Raw genomic sequence first — 17488 nt, forward strand, 5'->3', positions numbered from 1 at the left:
AAGAAAACTTCACTAATTTAAAATTCTGATCTTAGTAGGTCTTTCTCATCTGCAGTCCTAAGTACATCAACACACAATTATCTATATAGCTAAACACTAGATGAGGGACCTCCCTGGTGGTGCAGTGGTTAAGACTCTGTGCTCCCAAAGCAGGGGGCCCGGGTTTGCTCCCTGGTCAGGGAACTAGATCCCACATGCATGCTGCAACTAAGAGTTCGCATCCCACAACTAAGGAGCCCGCCTGCTGCAACTAAGAAGCTGGTGAGCCGCAACTAAGGAGAACTGCGAGCCACAAATAAGGAGCCTGGAAGCTGCAATTAAGACCCAGCGCAACTAAATAATGAACAAACTAAATAAATAAATATTAAATAAAAAACACTAGCTGAAAGGACACCGTTTTAAAACAGAAAAAGGAGGAAGTGAGGCAGCTTAAAACCGTTGCAAAATCGGTCTCAATTACCCAAGTTTGATAAGTAGGTGAACCACTCAGCTGGGAGTTCACCCAGGCTTCTGAACAAATCACCTGGAGCCAGAGTTTTCAAGGGTACAGGATGCTGCCAGACAAGCAGGGCAGGCAGGAGTCACCAAAGACGAACAGAACACTAATAAATCTTTAGCTAAAGTCAACCACACTCCTACCATGTGACCCAGAAATTCCACTCCATTTATCCAAGAGAAAGGAAAACATATGTCCATCAAATGACTTATTCACAAATGCTGGGGTTATTCACAGAGCCCAGAACTGGAAAGAGTCCAGATGTGCTCCAGCGGGTGAAGAGATAAGCCAACGGTGGTCCATCGGGGCCACTGATGCACACGACAGCCTGTACAGATCTCACAGACATCCTGCCAAGTAGGAGCAGCATGAAAGAATCACGTGTCATGGCTCCAGACTGATTTTAAGCGACAGAAATCAGACTGGCTACCTGCTGGTGGCGGGGGAGGCAACAGACCAGGAAGGGCAGGAGGCATGTTCTGGGGAACATAAAGGCTTTGTATCCCGATATGGGCGTGGCTCACACAGGCACATCCGCTGGTTAACAGTGTACAGTCAAGATTTATGCACTTCAACCTATGTAGATTCTGCCGAAATTGATCGCCAAGGGACTGGGGGTAGAGCTGTAAATGCCACGAGGAAGGCGGATGCTGACCATGGCTGCGCTGGGTGAGCCCACGGGAGCCCTCATCCTACTAACTCTGTGTATGTTCAGCATTTTTCATCACAAGAAGTTTTATAAAATAGTAAGAATTTTTTAAAAGGTGGATAAATGGGCAAGCAATGGTTAAAAAACCTGCAAGTGCTTAAAAACCTACTCTACGAAGCACAAAAAAGTACCAACGCACAAAGCAAACATGAGAAACACTGTACTTTTGTGTAACCGGTTTCTCCTTTCCATCGGTTTGTTTCCACCTACATCCCGCTTCCCTTGCAGCCATGGGAGCGAGTGGCCGGTCCTCCGCACAAGCAGAGGAACCCTGGGTCTGCCTGGGCCCTTGAGGACTCCCTTGGGTGTGGGAAACAACCAAGTGCCAGGTGAAGTCAGGTGAAAAGAACAGGCGAGACCTTTTGGATCCCAAAGTGGTAAAACAGTAAGAAAACTAGAAGGCTGCTTGCACTGAGGGAGGTTTCCCAAGGATGACCTCGAAGGCAGCCAGGCTGGGAATGCCAACTTGGAGGGAAGTGTGCATTCGGTCCTGCCAGCCCAGTGCCCAGTGTGGGTGCTGCCCTGCCAGACAGGCCTGGACCACAGAGCAAGGGTGAGAGGGAGAGAGCAGGAGAGAAACAGAGGGAGAGAGAGGGAAGGAGTGGAAAGAGAAAGGGGATCAGGTGAAAGGGGGAGAGGAAGGTGGGGAAAGAGAGCGATGCTCTGGCTAGAGCCAAAGGCCTGGCCCTGCACACCCCACACTAAAGACAGAGATGGAGGGAAGGGGGCTGCACGCCTGGTGCTGACCTACTAGACCTTCAGAAAGCTGCTCCCTAGGAGTGCTGTCCCTGGAGTGGGACCCAGAGTTACTGGGCCTCTGCAGGTGCGGTACAGGGAAGGGCAGGCTAGGACCTCCAGGAGCCAGCCCTGTGCCCTGAGAGAGGCTCCGTGCCGTGGCCTTCCTGTCCTGCAGCCTCTTGGGGGAGGATCCACCCCAGAGCATCACACTGCCTGCCATCCAAGGCAGAGGCCACTCAAGGAGCCGCAGAAAGAAGTCATGCTGGGGAACTCTGGGGAGGGAGAGCTGAGACACTGCTTCCCCTACCCTGGGGTCTCGTCGGCAGAGACCACCGGCAGGAGCTGCCCACACGTGGCTGAATGCCACCCTCCTGTCCCCACACCCTCCCTACTGGCCCAAGAAGACACAGGCTGCCCCGCAGATGCACTCAGGGCTGACTTCTTTGGGATTTAGTAGCTGATGCCCACAGACAGGCAGGCAGCTCAGAGGGCTGTGTCAGCCCCAAACGGCCACAGGACTGGACTCTTCCCTGCTCCTGTTAAAGGGCAGCCAATGGCACCGGCTCAGAGCAGACCTTTTGCAAGCTGGGCCGAGTGATGGGCCACGGCTGACAGGTCCTCCCACACAGCTAGGATTCACTCCACAGGCTCGAGCTTCCCGGGAGAAGCTCACAGTTTGGGGTTCCAAAGAGGATCCTACAACACTGCTCATCACTGCTCTTTTTTTTCTTTTTTCTTCATTTGAAAATATCTTCTTCCAATTTATGACTTACATATTGATTTTTTTTTTAACATCTTCATCACTGCTCTTGAGACAAAGGCAGGAGTACTTCCTGTGGTGTCTCCTCACCCAATAGGAGAGGAGAGTCACCCAACGGGAGGGGAGGGACAGCCGCAGAGGGGTCCCTGATGGGGCTCGTCCCCCACTAGGAGCGTGCCGGAGCCCCACCGCGCCGCCTGGCAGAGTAACCCCTGGTCTGTGCTCCTCACAGAAATCAGACGGGCTCCCAGCCTACGGCAGCACCCTGCCCGGCCCGGGAAGGCTGAGTCTGGGAAGGCAGGCTCAGAAGGGGGATGAGAACCAGCCACAGCTCTGCTGCCCCAAGACAAGGGCCCGAATCACGAGCAGCAGCCAGGCTTCCTTTCCCTCCAACCAACGGTCCACGAAGGCTGCGAGTCAGAGGCTCTAGCGGGAGCTCTGGGGTGGGGGGTGGCCAGGCAGGGGGAAGGACGCTGCTGCTCACTGCCCCGCGGACAGGAGAAGGGTGGGTCTCCCTTCCCTCTACCACTGCCTTCTCCAGAGGACCTGGCCCGCCGCCTCGCCGCAGTGTGGTGTGCAGTGAGCGCAGCCAGCTGGACCGACAGAGTGCAAGGCCAAGAACCCCCCGGCCCTCACACACACACACACCGACCCTCCATTTTTTTCGCAATCCCAGACGGCGGTGCCAACGGGACCACTGCTTTGCAAACACTGAGGCGCGAACAAAAGAAAGCTGTCTGCACACTCAAGGGCACACACACAGACAGCCAGAGAACTGGGATTCGGACGGCGGTCCCTCCAGCAGCACACCCCTCTCCGGCCTGCTCAACCCCACTTCACAGCGGGCCGGGCCCTGCCGCCACCGTGCCCACTGCCCTGCTGAGCCCTGCGTGGTGACCGCAAGTCAGCAACACCAGCCTGCAGCGGAAGGCGGTCCCCGAGGGCTCACCTTCTCCTGGGAAGCTTGCATTCCTGGCCACAAAGAGGATGACTGTAATTCCCAGTGGTTGACAGGGTGGTGGTGGCCTGGTGGCAGCCCAGGCTTGTGACACCACGCTAGGTGGGAAGGGGCTCAGCCAGGGCCAGGGCTGCCGGTGTCCTCCTCACCCTGGCAGACAGGCGCGCACCGACCGCTAGTGATCTGGGATGCTGCCAGCGGGTCCCGTCTCACAGAGCTGCAGGCAACTCTGCCGGTGGGGAGCCCAGGGTGGATGTTGGTCCACAAGACAGCACACCGCCAAGGGCAGCCTGTGTCTGCCAGCCCGCTAGGCCACCAGCTCTCCGTGGTCTGCAAGACTCCTCCGTGGAGAGGTGAGGTCTGCGTTCCTGGCCCCCGGAGTACCAGCGAGAGTATGCTGTGTGACGACTGAGCCTGTGTCAGGAGAGGAACACAGCTTCTGCCGGCTCATCCTCTGGGGACACACACACATGCACACACCCCGTCCCCAGCCCCGGTCAGCTGTGCAAGAACCAGCTGCCCTTGGAGCCACCAGTGGGGGGACCTTACAGATGGGTCTTCTGTGGCGGCGGGGAGAGGCCTGCCCCGCCTGCCAGGTAGGGAGGAACAGATCCAGAACGGGGCTCCTCCTCCGGGGCCCCCTGGGGTGCATGCACTTTCAATGGTCCAGGGTCTGGGAGGTAGGAGGGGCCCGAGCTCCCGGGAGCCCCTACCTCCACGCTGGTCCAGTCCCCACCATACAGACCACATGTGCAGGAGAGAATGGGCCTTGCCCGCTCTCATCTCACAGAGCCAGGCCCTACGGGATCTGTGTGGGGCTCAGTCTGTTGCTGCCTAAAGGGATTTGTGGGCTGGGCAATGCTTGTGAGCAGAAACAGACTTAAATGCATTTAAAATGCCTCCCAGGTGGTCCCTGCTCAGGGCACGGCTGCCTTATAATCTCCTCCTTGTCACAAACACTTTTAGATGGAAAAACACATGGTCCGAGGTGGGGAATGAGGACGTGGGTGCAGGGCTGGCCTCAAGGGGGTATAGCCTGGGGAGACCACAGGGCCCCGTGCTTGGTTTAATGCCCTGCTGTCACTGTCCTGAAACCCTTCAAAATTCTAGAACAAGGGGTCCACATCTTCATTCCACGCTGGGCCCCACAAATGATATGGCCAATCCCGGTGGGTGAATGAGGAGACCCTGGGACGGGCCGTCACAGGTGTCCAGTTTCGTGGGGCTGTGCAGCCTCTGCAGAGGGTGGCCTCCTCTGGACCTCGCTTTCTTCAACTGTGAATAAGAGAAGGGCAGGCTGGGGAGAGGAGGAGCAGCCTTTGCACAGGTTCATATTGTACAAAGCTCTCACTTCGGATTCACAATCACCGTGCGCAAATCCCTTCACTGCTCCATTTCACAGGTAAGAACACTGAGGCTGGGAGGTGAGAAGCTTTCCCAAGGTCAAACAGCTGGAGATTCTGCATCTCGGGGTTTGGTACAATGGCTAACAAAGTGATGGTGGAAGTCGGGATCAGGGCAGACGCTGGTCCCGCTGGGAAGCCCAGGGCCCTGCCGGCTGACTGCCCCTCCCTGCCAGCATCGTTTTGCCAGGAAGAGCTTCCCGGCCTGTAAGCTCAGACCTGCCTCTGGTGAGAGCCTCCCCTGGAACTTCGGGCAGGTCAACACAGCAGGACTTGCATAGCCTGTCCCATCCCTGCCTTCCATCCCTGAATGTCACCGGGTGACAGAATTCTCCCCTGACACAGTTTCCCAGCACCACAGCAAGGGGTAAGGAGCTGGTTTTTGCTCACACAGGAGGAGCGGGTCCCTCACTGCTCAGGACACAACTGCCAAAGGCCCAAGTCCCTGCTCGCGTTTGGAGAGGCCCCAAGAACCTTCACGGCGTGTGTGTGTGTGTGTGTGTGTGTGTGTGTGTGTGTATGCCCAGGCATGCAGGAGGTGGCAGAGGTGCATGGGTCCAAGACCCCATCTGCTCCCACCCTGCCCCACCCCTGCAGGGAGAAGATGTGGAACTAAGGTTCAGTGGGGGTGAGGTGCTGCTCTGCTCCGAGCAGGGCCTCCTTCAACATCTTTACAAGTAGAGCGACACGGGCGCTGACGGTCTCACGCAGCGCATGCAGCCACCAGCCTTCTTCTTCCCCGGAAAGGCAGCTTTCAACGTTCCATGCCTGGGTGGGATGTGTCATTTATTCGTATTTGGATGCAGACAGAACCAGGCCCAAGTCCCCACCTCACTCTCGTTCATTTAACTCTCCACAAGCTCAGACGTGCGTGCACACTCACACAGGCACTCTTACCCACGCTGGTCACAGGGGCATACGTTCTCAGACACGCATGGGATGCTCTGAGCACCCTCCTTTGCAGTGGAGGACACCACAGGTGGACAAGAGATTCTGGTTGTCACCCCTTGCTTCTGCAGCACAGGGTGTGGGGACATCCTCTAGGCTCCACCTCAGTCACGTGCCAGACGCACACCGTCCCTCGGTGCCAGCGCAGCCCACGCCCTTACCCTGCGATCACCTTCCCACAGCTTCCCAGACCAGACGCCTCTGTACGCCCGCTGACAGCCTCAATTCCCCTGTGCCTGGAGGGTCGCCTCCTGCTAGCCTGCACAACCTAGCCAACTTCTCCACGTGCAGTGGGCTGTGACCCCAGCCTGGGGAGGGGGCCCCTTCCCTAGATGTCCACCCTTAGCCTGAGGGTGGCCCACAGAGCTCTCCTACACTCACCACTGCTGACCAACTCTTACGTTAACCTCTCCTGGTTCCTTTGCTGTGTGGGTACTGTCTCCTGACTGGACGCAGACTGATACACACACATCTCCCTCTTACATATACACTTCTTATCTCACACGCACGTGGTTCCACACTCTCACATTGTTGCACACTCACCCCCCCTTCCCCATTCTCTCGTTCATTTAGTGAGACACACTGAGCCTGCCCAGCCCTGACCGTAGGCTCACCTCACCAGCTCTCCTCATCAGCCCTGGCCATCAGGGGCCACACACTGCTCCCCTGAGGTTCCCTCGACCTCCTCGCCACCCTCAGTGGAGGATGTGCTGCCATCTGACCATGCCAGGCCAGATCTAGGCAGTTACTTCCTAACCAGGTGCCCTTGGCTAATCAGGGTGAGTCACACTCACTGTGGTCATGGACACACCCAGGGCCCCAGACAACTAGAAATGTCCTAGGACTACACCTTGAAAGCCAGAATTTGGGGCTCTCAAGAAAGAAAAAACATTGTGAGATGGTATGATCTGAGAACCGTGTGGGGTTACAGCAGCGCCTGAATCTGTGTGCAAGGCAGGCCCTTCCTGCAGAATCCACTCACCGGGCAGCCCGGCTCCTGCCCTTGATGAGCGCCAGATCATGCAGACGATAGTCTTATTATGGCCCAGCAGAACCTCCTTAACAGACGGTTTCCTAATGCCATCATCTTCACTGGGAATGGGAACCAGATCTCGTGGACTCCTCCCCGGGGGCGACCCCTCCCCCTGCGGGCCAGCTGTCCCCGTGGGGGGTCCCTCCAGCCCCAAGGCCCAGACAAGGGTGCTTGGCACCATCACCCTCTCCTCATCCACCTCACGCCCCTCCTCCCATATCCCGTTCACGTTTTCTCTTTATTCCAGTTAATATTTGATATGTACAGAATATATTTTGCAAAACATTTATGCCAAAAGTATATTCTGTGACAAACAACCATGAACCCATGGCTGACGTAACTGGACACTTGGCAACACTGCTGCCCCTCCCACGCCCCCACCTTCCACCTCATCCATTCACAGCAAACGTGAATCTGTGTCTGTGTTTTTCTTATCCCCCTCCATTTAAAAACTTTTACCTCATTCTTTTTATTTTTTGAATTTTATTTATTTTTTTATATAGCAGGTTCTTATTAGTTATCCATTTTATACATATTAGTCTATATATGTCAATCCCAATCTCCCAATTCATCACACCCCAGCCCCGCCACTTTACCCCCTTGGTGTCCACGTGTTTGTTCTCTACATCTGTGTCTCTATTTCTGCCCTGCAAACTGGTTCATCTGTACCATTTTTCTAGGTTCCACATATATGCGTTAATATACAATATTTGTTTTTCTCTTTCTGACTTACTTCACTCTGTATGCCAGTCTCTAGATGCATCCACATCTCTACAAAAGATCCAATTTCGTTCCTTTTTATGGCTGAGTAATATTCCATTGCATATATGTGCCACATCTTCTTTATGCATTCATCTGTTGATGGGCATTTAGGTTGCTTCCATGACCTGGCTATTATAAATAGTGCTGCAATGAACACTGGGGTACATGTGTCTTTTTGAATTATGGTTTTCTCTGGGTATATGCCCAGTAGTGAGATTGCTGGGTTGTATGGCAATTCTATTTTTAGTTTTTTAAGGAACCTCCATACTGTTCTCCATAGTGGCTGTATCAATTTACATTCCCACCAACAGTGCAAGAGGGTTCACTTTTCTCCACACCCTCTCCAGCATTTGTGGTTTGCAGATTTTCTGATGATGCCCATTCTAACTGGTATGAGGTGATACCTCATTGTAGTTTTGATTTGCATTTCTCTAATGATTAGTGATGTTGTGCTTCTTGGCCATCTGTATATCTTCTTTGGAGAAATGTCTATTTAGGTCTTCTGCCACTTTTGGATTTGGATTTTTTTTTTTTTTTTTTGCGGTACGCGGGCCTCTCCCGGTTGTGGCCTCTCTCGTCACGAAGCACAGGCTCCGGACGCGCAGGCTCAGCAGCCATGGCTCACGGGCCCAGCCACTCCACGGCATGTGGGATCCTCCTGGACTGGGGCACGAACCCGCGTCCCCTGCATCCGCAGGCGGACCCTCAACCACTGTGCCACCAGGGAAGCCCTGTGTTTTTAATATTGAGCTGCATGAGCTGTTTATATATTTTGGAGATTAATCCTTTGTCTGTTGATTCATTTGCAAATATTTTCTCCCATTCTGAAGGCTGTCTTTTGTCTTGTTTGTAGTTTCCTTTGCTTTACAAAAGCTTTTAAGTTTCATTAGGTCCCATTTGTTTATTTTTGTTTTTATTTCCATTACTCTAGGAGGTGGATCAAAAAGATCTTGCTGTGATTTATGTCAAAGAGTGTTCTTCCTAAGTTTTCCTCTAAGAGCATTATAATGTCCAGTCTTACATTTAGGTCTCTAATCCATTTTGAGATTATTTTTGTGTATGGTGTTAGGAAGTATCCTAATTTCATTGTTTTCCATGTAGCTGTCCAGTTTTCCCAGCACCACTTATTGAATATACTGTCTTTTCTCCATTGTATATCCTTGCCTCCTTTGTCATAGATTAGTTGACCATAGGTGCGTGGGTTTATCTCTGGGCTTTCTATCCTGTTCCGTTGATCTATATTTCTGTTTTTCTGCCAGTTCCATATTATCTTGGTTAGCTTTGTTGTATAGTCTGAAGTCAGGGAGTCTGATTCCTCCAGCTCTGTTTTTTTCCCTCAAGACTAATTTGGCTATTCAGGGTCTTTTGTGTTTCCATAAAAATTTTAAGATTTTTTTGTTCTAGTTCTGCAAAAAAATGCCATTCGTAATTTGATAGGGATTGCATCGAATCTGTAGATTGCTTTGGGTAGTATAGTCATTTTCACAATATTGATTCTTCCAATCCAAAAACATTGAATATATCTCTCCATCTGTTTGTATTATCTTTATAATTTCTCTCATCAGTGTCTTATACTTTTCTGAATACAGGTCTTTTGTCTCCCTAGGTAGGTTTATTCCTAGGTATTTTATTCTTTTTGTTGCAATGGTAAATGGGAGTGTTTCCTTAATTTCTCTTTCAGATTTTTCATCATTAGTGTATAGGAATGCAGGAGATTTCTATGCGTTAATTTTGTAACCTGCAACTTTACCAAATTCATTGATCAGCTCTAGTAGTTTTCTGGTGGCATCTTTAGGATTCCCTATGTGTAGTATCAGGTCATCTGCAAACAGTGACAGTTTTACTTCTTCTTTTCCAATTTGGATTCGTTTTATTTCTTTTTCTTCTCTGATTGCCATGGCTAGGACTTCCAAAACTATGTTGAATAACAGTGGCAAGAGTGGACATCCTTGTCTTGTTCCTGATCTTAGAGGAAATGGTTTCAGTTTTTCACCATTGAGAATGGTGTTTGCTGTGGGTCTGTCGTATATGGCCTTTATTATGTTGAGGTAGGTTTCCTCTATGCCCACTTTCTGGAGAGTTTTTGTCATACATGGATGTATGACAAAAGCTTTCTCAAAAGCTTTTTTTGCATCTATTGAGATGATCATATGGTTTTTGTTCTTCAATTTGTTAATATGGTGTATCACATTGATTGATTTGCGTATATTGAAGAATGCTTGCATCCCTGGGATAAATCCCACTTGATCATGGTGTATGATCCTTCTAATGTGTTGTTGGATTCTGTTTGCTAGTATTTTGTTGAGGATTTTTGCATCTGTATTCATCACTGATATTGGTCTGTAATTTTCTTTTTTTGTAGTATCTTTGTCTGGTTTTGGTATCAGGGTGAGGGTGGCCCTCACAGAATGAGTTTGGAAGCGTTCCTTCCTCTGCAATTTTTTGGAAGAGTTTGAGAAGGATGTGTTAGCTCTTCTCTAAATGTTTGATAGAATTCACATGTGAAACCATCTGGTCCTGGAATTTTGTTTGTTGGAAGATTTTTAATCACAGTTTCAATTTCAGTGCTTTTGATTGGTCTGTTCATATTTTCTATTTCTTCCTGGTTCAGCCTTGGAAGGTTATACCTTTCTAAGAATTTGTCCATTTCTTCCAGGTTGCCCATTTTACTGGCATAGAGTTGCTTGCAGTAGTCTCTTAGGATGCTTTGTATTTCTGTGGTGTTTGTTGTAACTTACCCTTTTTCATTTCTAATTTTATTGATTTGAGTCCTCTCCCTCTTTTTCTTGATGAGTCTGGCTAATGGTTTATCAATTTTGTTTATCTTCTCAAAGAATCAGCTTTTAGTTTTATTGATCTTTGCTATCGTTTTGTTTCTGTTTCATTTATTTCTGCTCTGATCTTTATGATTTCTGTCCTTCTACTAACTTTGGGTTTTGTTTGTTCTTCTTTCTCTAGTTCCCTTAGGTATAAGGTTAGACTGAGATTTTCTTGTTTCTTGAGGTAGGCTTGTATAGCTATAAACTTCCCTCTTAGAACTGCTTTTGCTGCATCCCATAGGCTTTGGAACCTCGTGTTTTCATTGTCTCTAGGTATTTTTTGATTTCCTCTTTAATTTCTTCAGTGATCTCTTGGTTATTTAGTAACGTATTGTTTAGCCTCCATGTGTTTGTGTTTTTTATGTTTTATTCCCTGTAACTGATTTTTAATCTCATAGTATTGTGGTCAGAAAAGATGCTTGATATGATTTCAATTTTCTTAAATTTACTGAGGCTTGATTTGTGACCCAAGATGTGATCTATCCTGGAGAATGTTCTGTGTGCACTTGAGAAAAAAGTGTAATCTGCCGTTTTTGGATAGAATGTCCTATAAATATCAACTAAATCTATCTGGTCTATTGTGTCATTTAAAGCTTCTGTTTCCTTATTTATTTTCATTTTGGATGATCTGTCCATTGGTGTAAGTGAGGCGTTAAAGTCCCCCACTATTATTGTGTTACTGTTGATTTCCTCCTTTATAGCTGTTAGCAGTTGCCTTATGTATTGAGGTGCTCCTATGTTGGGTGCATATATATTTATAATTGTTATATCTTCTTCTTGGATTGATCCCTTGATCATTATGTAGTGTCCTTCCTTGTCTCTTGTAACATTCTTTATTTTTTTTTTTTTTTTGTGCTGTACGCGGGCCTCTCACTGTTGTGGCCTCTCCCGCTGCGGAGCACAGGCTCCGGACGCACAGGCTCAGCGGCCATGGCTCACGGGCCCAGCCGCTCCGCGGCATGTGGGATCCTCCCAGACCGGGGCACGAACCCGCGTCCCCTGCATCGGCAGGCGGACTCCCAACCACTGCGCCACCAGGGAAGCCCCAACATTCTTTATTTTAAAGTCTATTTTATCTGATATGAGTATTGCTACTCCAGCTTTCTTTAGATTTCCATTTGCATGGAATATCTTTTTCCATCCCCTCACTTTCAGTCTGTATGTGTCCCTAGGTCTGAAGTGGGTCTCTTGTAGACAGAATATTTATGGGTCTTGTTTTTGTATTCATTCAGCGAGCCTGTGTCTTTTGGTTGGAGCATTTAATCCATTCATGTTTAAGGTAATTTTCGATATGTATGTTACTACTCCATTTTCTTAATGGTTATGGGTTTATGTAGGTCCTTTTCTTCTCTTGTGTTTCCCACTTAGAGAAGTTCCTTTAGCATTTGTTGTAGAGCTGGTTTGGTGGTATGGAATTCTCTTAGCTTTTGCTTGTCTGTAAAGCTTTTGATTTCTCCGTTGAATCTGAATGAGATCCTTGCCGGTTAGAGTCATCTTGGTTGTAGGTTCTTCCCTTTCGTCACTTTAAATATATCTTGCCACTCCCTTCTGGCTTGTAGAGTTTCTGCTGAGAAAGCAGCTGTTAACCTTATGTGAGTTCCCTTGTATGTTATTTGTCATTTTTCCCTTGTTGATTTCAATAATTCTTCTTAGTCTTTAATTTTTGTCAATTTGATTACTATGTGTCTTGGCGTGTTTCTTCTTGGGTTTATCCTGCCTGGGACTCTCTGCGCTTCCTCAACTTGGGTGGCTTTCCTTTCCCATGTTAGGGATGTTTTTGACTATAATCTCTTCAAATATTTTCTCGGGTCCTTTCTCTCTCTCTTTTCCTTCTGGGACCCCTATAATGCGAATGTTGTTGCATTTAATGTTGTCCCAGAGGTCTCTTAGGCTGTCTTCATTTCTTTTCATTCTTTTTTCTTTATTTTGTTCCATGGCAGTGAATTCCACCATTCTGTCTTCCAGGTCAGTTATCCGTTCTTCTGCCTCTGTTATTCTGCTATTGATGCCTTCTAGTGTATTTTTCATTTCAGTTATTGTGTTGTTCATCTCTGTTTGTTTGTTCTTTAATTCTTCTAGGTGTTTGTTAAACATTTCTTGCATCTTCTTGATCTTTGCCTCCATTCCTTTTCCGCGGTCCTGAATCATCTTCACTATCATTATTCTGAATTCTTTTTCTGGAATGTTGCCTATCTCCTTTTACCTCATTCTTGGAAGGCACTTTTGCTGGGTAGAGAATTCTGCAGGACTGTTATTCTGTCCTTCAAAGGCATGCTTCTGCTGCCCTGCTTCTGAAAGCTCTGTGCTTATTCTAATTGTCCCTCCTTGGTGTTCTCTCTTCTCTCTGGTTGCTTCTAGGACCTCCTGTGTTTGGTGCTCTCCAGTTTCACTCTTATTAGCCAGGCTGCTCACCCCCATGCGGCTTTCCTCCTTCTCGGCTTATCCTCCGGGTGCTCTCTCTCCAGATTCTCCTCTAGCAAACGGCAGCCAGTCCCATGGCTCGAATGACTGCCTCTGGGCTGAGGACTGCCACGTTCACCAGCCCTGACCTCCTCCTGAGTGCTAGACGCACCTCTACCAACTTGCTCCATCCTCTCCCTTGTCTCAGTCCAGCTTCGAGAACCACGCAGCCTCCCCACCCCAGTCTAGGTGCCATGCACCTCAGACTCATTCTGAGCCCTTCCCTCTTCCATCCCTTACACCAGCCCACAGACTGCCCTCTGCCACCCCCCACCCAAGCTGCTGTGCACCCTCACCTCGCTCACCTGGACAACACCATGATGCCAACCAGTCGCCCTGAGCCCACTCTTGACCCCACAGCCCACTTGCCCCAGAGCAGCCAGGGTTAGTCAAATCACATCACCCTCTGCCTGAAAGAACTGTCTGACAGAACAAACTAATAAGTGAACCAATAAATGAATCAAGGAAGGAACAAACGGATACATAAATGGTTTCATGAACACATGTGGGTAACGGTTGGGCACATTTGGGAAATGGTCAGAATTGGGGATAGGAGAGGGGGTGGGGCCAGGGAGGTGGTTCAGATCAGATCAGACTTGGCTATGACACTCTGGCTTGGTCTGGGAGCCATAGGTGGATGGTCAGCAGCAGGATGAGCTGGATGGAGCCTCGTGGATGCCCCTCCTGTGCTCACAAGGCTCTCGTGGGGCATGCAGGTGTCCTTTAGCACACTAGCCGCCTTAGTGAGGCCAGCAGCTGGTGTTGAGCAAACAGCCATGAGAACAACTGAGAACAAAATCACTGACGCTGGCTCAGGAAATGACATACTGGTAACTGAGGAACACTGTCACTTGGAGACGTTAGGCAGAACATGTGTGCTCATTCACACATGTGCACGTGCACACGCACACGCACACACACACGTGTGCACTCTCAGGCGGGGTCACCCTGCACTATGTTCACACACCATCATCTCGATGCTTTGTCCCAGCTGGAGGCTGGCTTTGCAAGGGATTGTAATGTAATTTTGCTCTTAGGAAAAAAGCACAGATGAGGGAAGGCTCTGCTGAGCATAATGAATTTGGGGGTAAAGAGGATCCTAGTTTTTAAAATTAATTGTGGTAAAATACACATAACATAACTTACCATCTTAACCATTAAGTGTACATTTCAGTGTCATTAAAATAAATTCACATTGTTTTTCAACCATCACCACCATCCATCATCTCCAGAACTCTTTCATCTTGCAAAACTGAAACTCTACACCTATTAAACACTAACTCCCATTCCCCACCTCCTCCAGCCCCTGGCAACCACCATGTGACATTTTGTCTCTGAATCTGACTACTCCAGGTACCTCATATGAGTGGAATCATACAGCATTTGGCTTTTTGTCACTGGCTTAATTTCATTTGCCATGATGTCCTCAAGGTTTATCTATGTTGTAGCATGTATCAGAATTTCCTTCCTTTCTGAAGGTTGAATAGTATTCTGTTGTATGGATATACCACATTTGGTTTATCCATTCATCCACTGATAGACAGTTGGGTTGCTTCCACCTTTTAGCTATTGCGAATAATTCTGCTATGTACGTGGGCATACAAATATCACTTTGAGACCTTGATTTTCAGTGTATACTCAGAAGTGGAATTGCTGGATCATATGGTAATCTTATTTTTGATTTTTTGAAGAACTTTCACACTGTTTTTCACAGTGGCTGCACCATTATACATTCCCACCAACAGTGAATAAAGGGTTCTAATTTCTCCACATCCTTGCCAACACTTGTGATTTGCCATTTTTTTTTAACATCTTTTTTGGAGTATAACTGCTTTACAGCGGTGTGTTAGTTTCTGCTTTATAACAAAGTGAATTAGCTATACATATACATATACCCCCATATCTCTTCCCTCTTGTGTCTCCCTCCCACCCTCCCTATCCCACCCCTCTACGTAGTCACAAAGCACCAAGCTGATCTCCCTGTGCTATGTGGTTGCTTCCCACTAGCTATCTATTTTACTTCTGGTAGTATATATAAGTCCATGGCACTCTCTCACTTCGTCCCAGCTTATCCTTCCCCCTCCCCATGTCCTCAAGTCCATTCGCTATGTCTGTGTCTTTATTCCTGTCCTGCCCCTAGGTTCTTCATAACCTTTTTTTTCCTTTAGATTCCATATGTATGTGTTAGCATACGGTATTTGTTTTTCTCTTTCTGACTTACTTCACTCTGTATGACAGACTCTAGGTCCATCCTACAAATAACTCAATTTCATTGCCATTTTTTTTGACAGTAGCCAACCTAATGGGTGTGTGGTTATATCACACTGTGGTTTTGATTTGCATTTCCCTAATGATCAGTAATGTTGAGCATCTTTTCATGTGCTTACTGGCTACTTCTTCTCAGGAGGAATGTCTGTTCAAGTGCTTTGCCCATTTTTTTTTAGTCTTTATTAAATTTGTTACAATATTGCTTCTGTTTTGTGTTTTGGTTTTGCGGCAGCAAGGCACGTGGGATCTTAGCTCCCCAACCAGGGATGGAACCTGCACCCCCTGCATTGGAAGGTGAAGTCTTAACCAGTGGACTGCCAGGGAAGTCCCGTTTTGCCCATTTTTGAATTGGGTTTTACTGTTGCTGTTGAGTTGTAGTTCTTTATATGTTCTGGATAGTAACCTTTTATCAGACAGCTGATTTGCAAATACTTTCTCCCATTTCACAGGCTGCCTTTTCACTTTGTTGACCGTGTCCTTTGATGTTTTAAATTTTGATGCAATACAATTTATCTATTTTTTCTTTTGCTGCCTGTGCTTTGGTGTCATGTATGTTTTAAAGATGTGCCCACAACTCTTCCTTTAGAACCGAATAAGAACAGAACCAGTAAATTCCTGGCTCCATCTGGCATCCCACCCACGCTGCCCTGGCTGCCTGCCACCAGCCAGGTAAATGCCTGTGCACTGGAGGTTTCTGCTGTGGTTCCTCAATTGGCTCACAGCACCACAGTACCCAGGTACAGGAGAGACCTGAATGGCTGGGGGCTCACCATCCACTGGGAGAGGGCACACACAAGCCTGGCCATGTGGACCCACCCTTAGTGCCAGAGTCCCAGGGGTCCTCCATTTCCAATAGGCACCGACACTGCAGATGCTGGGGCATGCGCTTCCCACTCTACCTGCCTCAGCGCACACAGTGGGCACAGTGCCCAGGGGCCCACACAAATGTTTTAGTTGATGTTAAAGTCAGAAGGAAGAAAAAAATGTAATAATAAGGACTGTGTAACAATAAAGCAGCCTGGATTATATTTGTCTTTATATTAATAGTCATGAAATATAATCCTACTTTTTCATGGGGAAAGGGGCCCACAGAGGTCACAGGGCCTGCCTGAACCCACAGTCAGTAGTCATGACGTGGCCCTGGCCCTGGCTCTCCCCACAGAGAAGGTGGAGCCCAGTCCCAGGCCAGCTGAGTTTGGCTCAGAGCCCTTCCCTCTGCCTGTGTGGCCACACCTCCTCCCCACACGTGCCAAGGTGCCAACCCCAGAAGTCCTGTGTGACCACTCAGTGCACCCTGCCCAACAACTCAGTTTCCTCCTGCCTTTTCTGCACCCAGGGTTCAGAGGGCTCCTGGCCTCCCGCCTGCCCCGGGCAGCCACCACACACGCCTGTTCCCAGGTGTCTTTCTGAGCCCTTTGCTGGGCTTCCTGTGCCCGATGCCTGCAGGTCCCACTGTGGTACCCTGGCTCCGGACCTCGTGCTCACTCTTCCCAGCCTTGCCCACGACCCCCGGGTACGTGGTCCCCCACCCCGTCTTCTCTCCTGGGCAGGTTCCTGCCCAGCTCAGCCCTCTCCCCGCGTTCCCCCAGCCATGCTGGCCTTTCCCCCCTTCACTCCCAGAGCACCGACCTGATGCTAAAAGAAGCAGAGACTGTAAAGACCCACAGGGCCAGCACTGGGCCTGTCTTGCTCACCACTGCATCCCCACAACCTTGCCTGATGCCTGGCACAGAGGAGGTGTGAAGCGAAGGCCTGGGTGGGCTCTAGTAATTTGACATCCACAGGAAGCTCACCTTTTTAAAAAATAATTAATTAATTTTTGGCTCCACTGGGTCTTTGTTGCTGCTCACGGGCTTTATCTAGTTGCGGCGAGCAGGGGCTACTCTGTTGTGGTGTGCGGTCTTCTCACTGCGGTGGCCTCTCTTGTTGCGGAGCATAGGCTCCAGGTGTGTGGGCTTCAGTAGTTGTGGCTCGCGGACTCTAGAGCACCGGCTCAGTAGCTGTGGCCTACGGGCTTAGTTGCTCTGCAGCATGTGGGATCTTCCCGGACCAGGGCTCGAACCCGTGTCCCCTGCATTGGCAGGCGGATGCTCAACCACTGAACCACCAGGGAAGCCCAGACAGCTCACTTTGA

General features: G+C 49.0%; 1 protein-coding gene across 1 annotated transcript in view; it reads right to left on the bottom strand.

Annotated features, from left to right (window-relative positions):
• Positions 1-17488, bottom strand: part of RET (ret proto-oncogene) — a 59508-nt gene that overhangs the window by 30577 nt on the left and 11443 nt on the right. The window lies entirely within an intron of this gene.

Source organism: Phocoena phocoena, chromosome 16, assembly GCF_963924675.1.
Source record: "Phocoena phocoena chromosome 16, mPhoPho1.1, whole genome shotgun sequence".
NCBI lineage: Eukaryota > Metazoa > Chordata > Mammalia > Artiodactyla > Phocoenidae > Phocoena > Phocoena phocoena.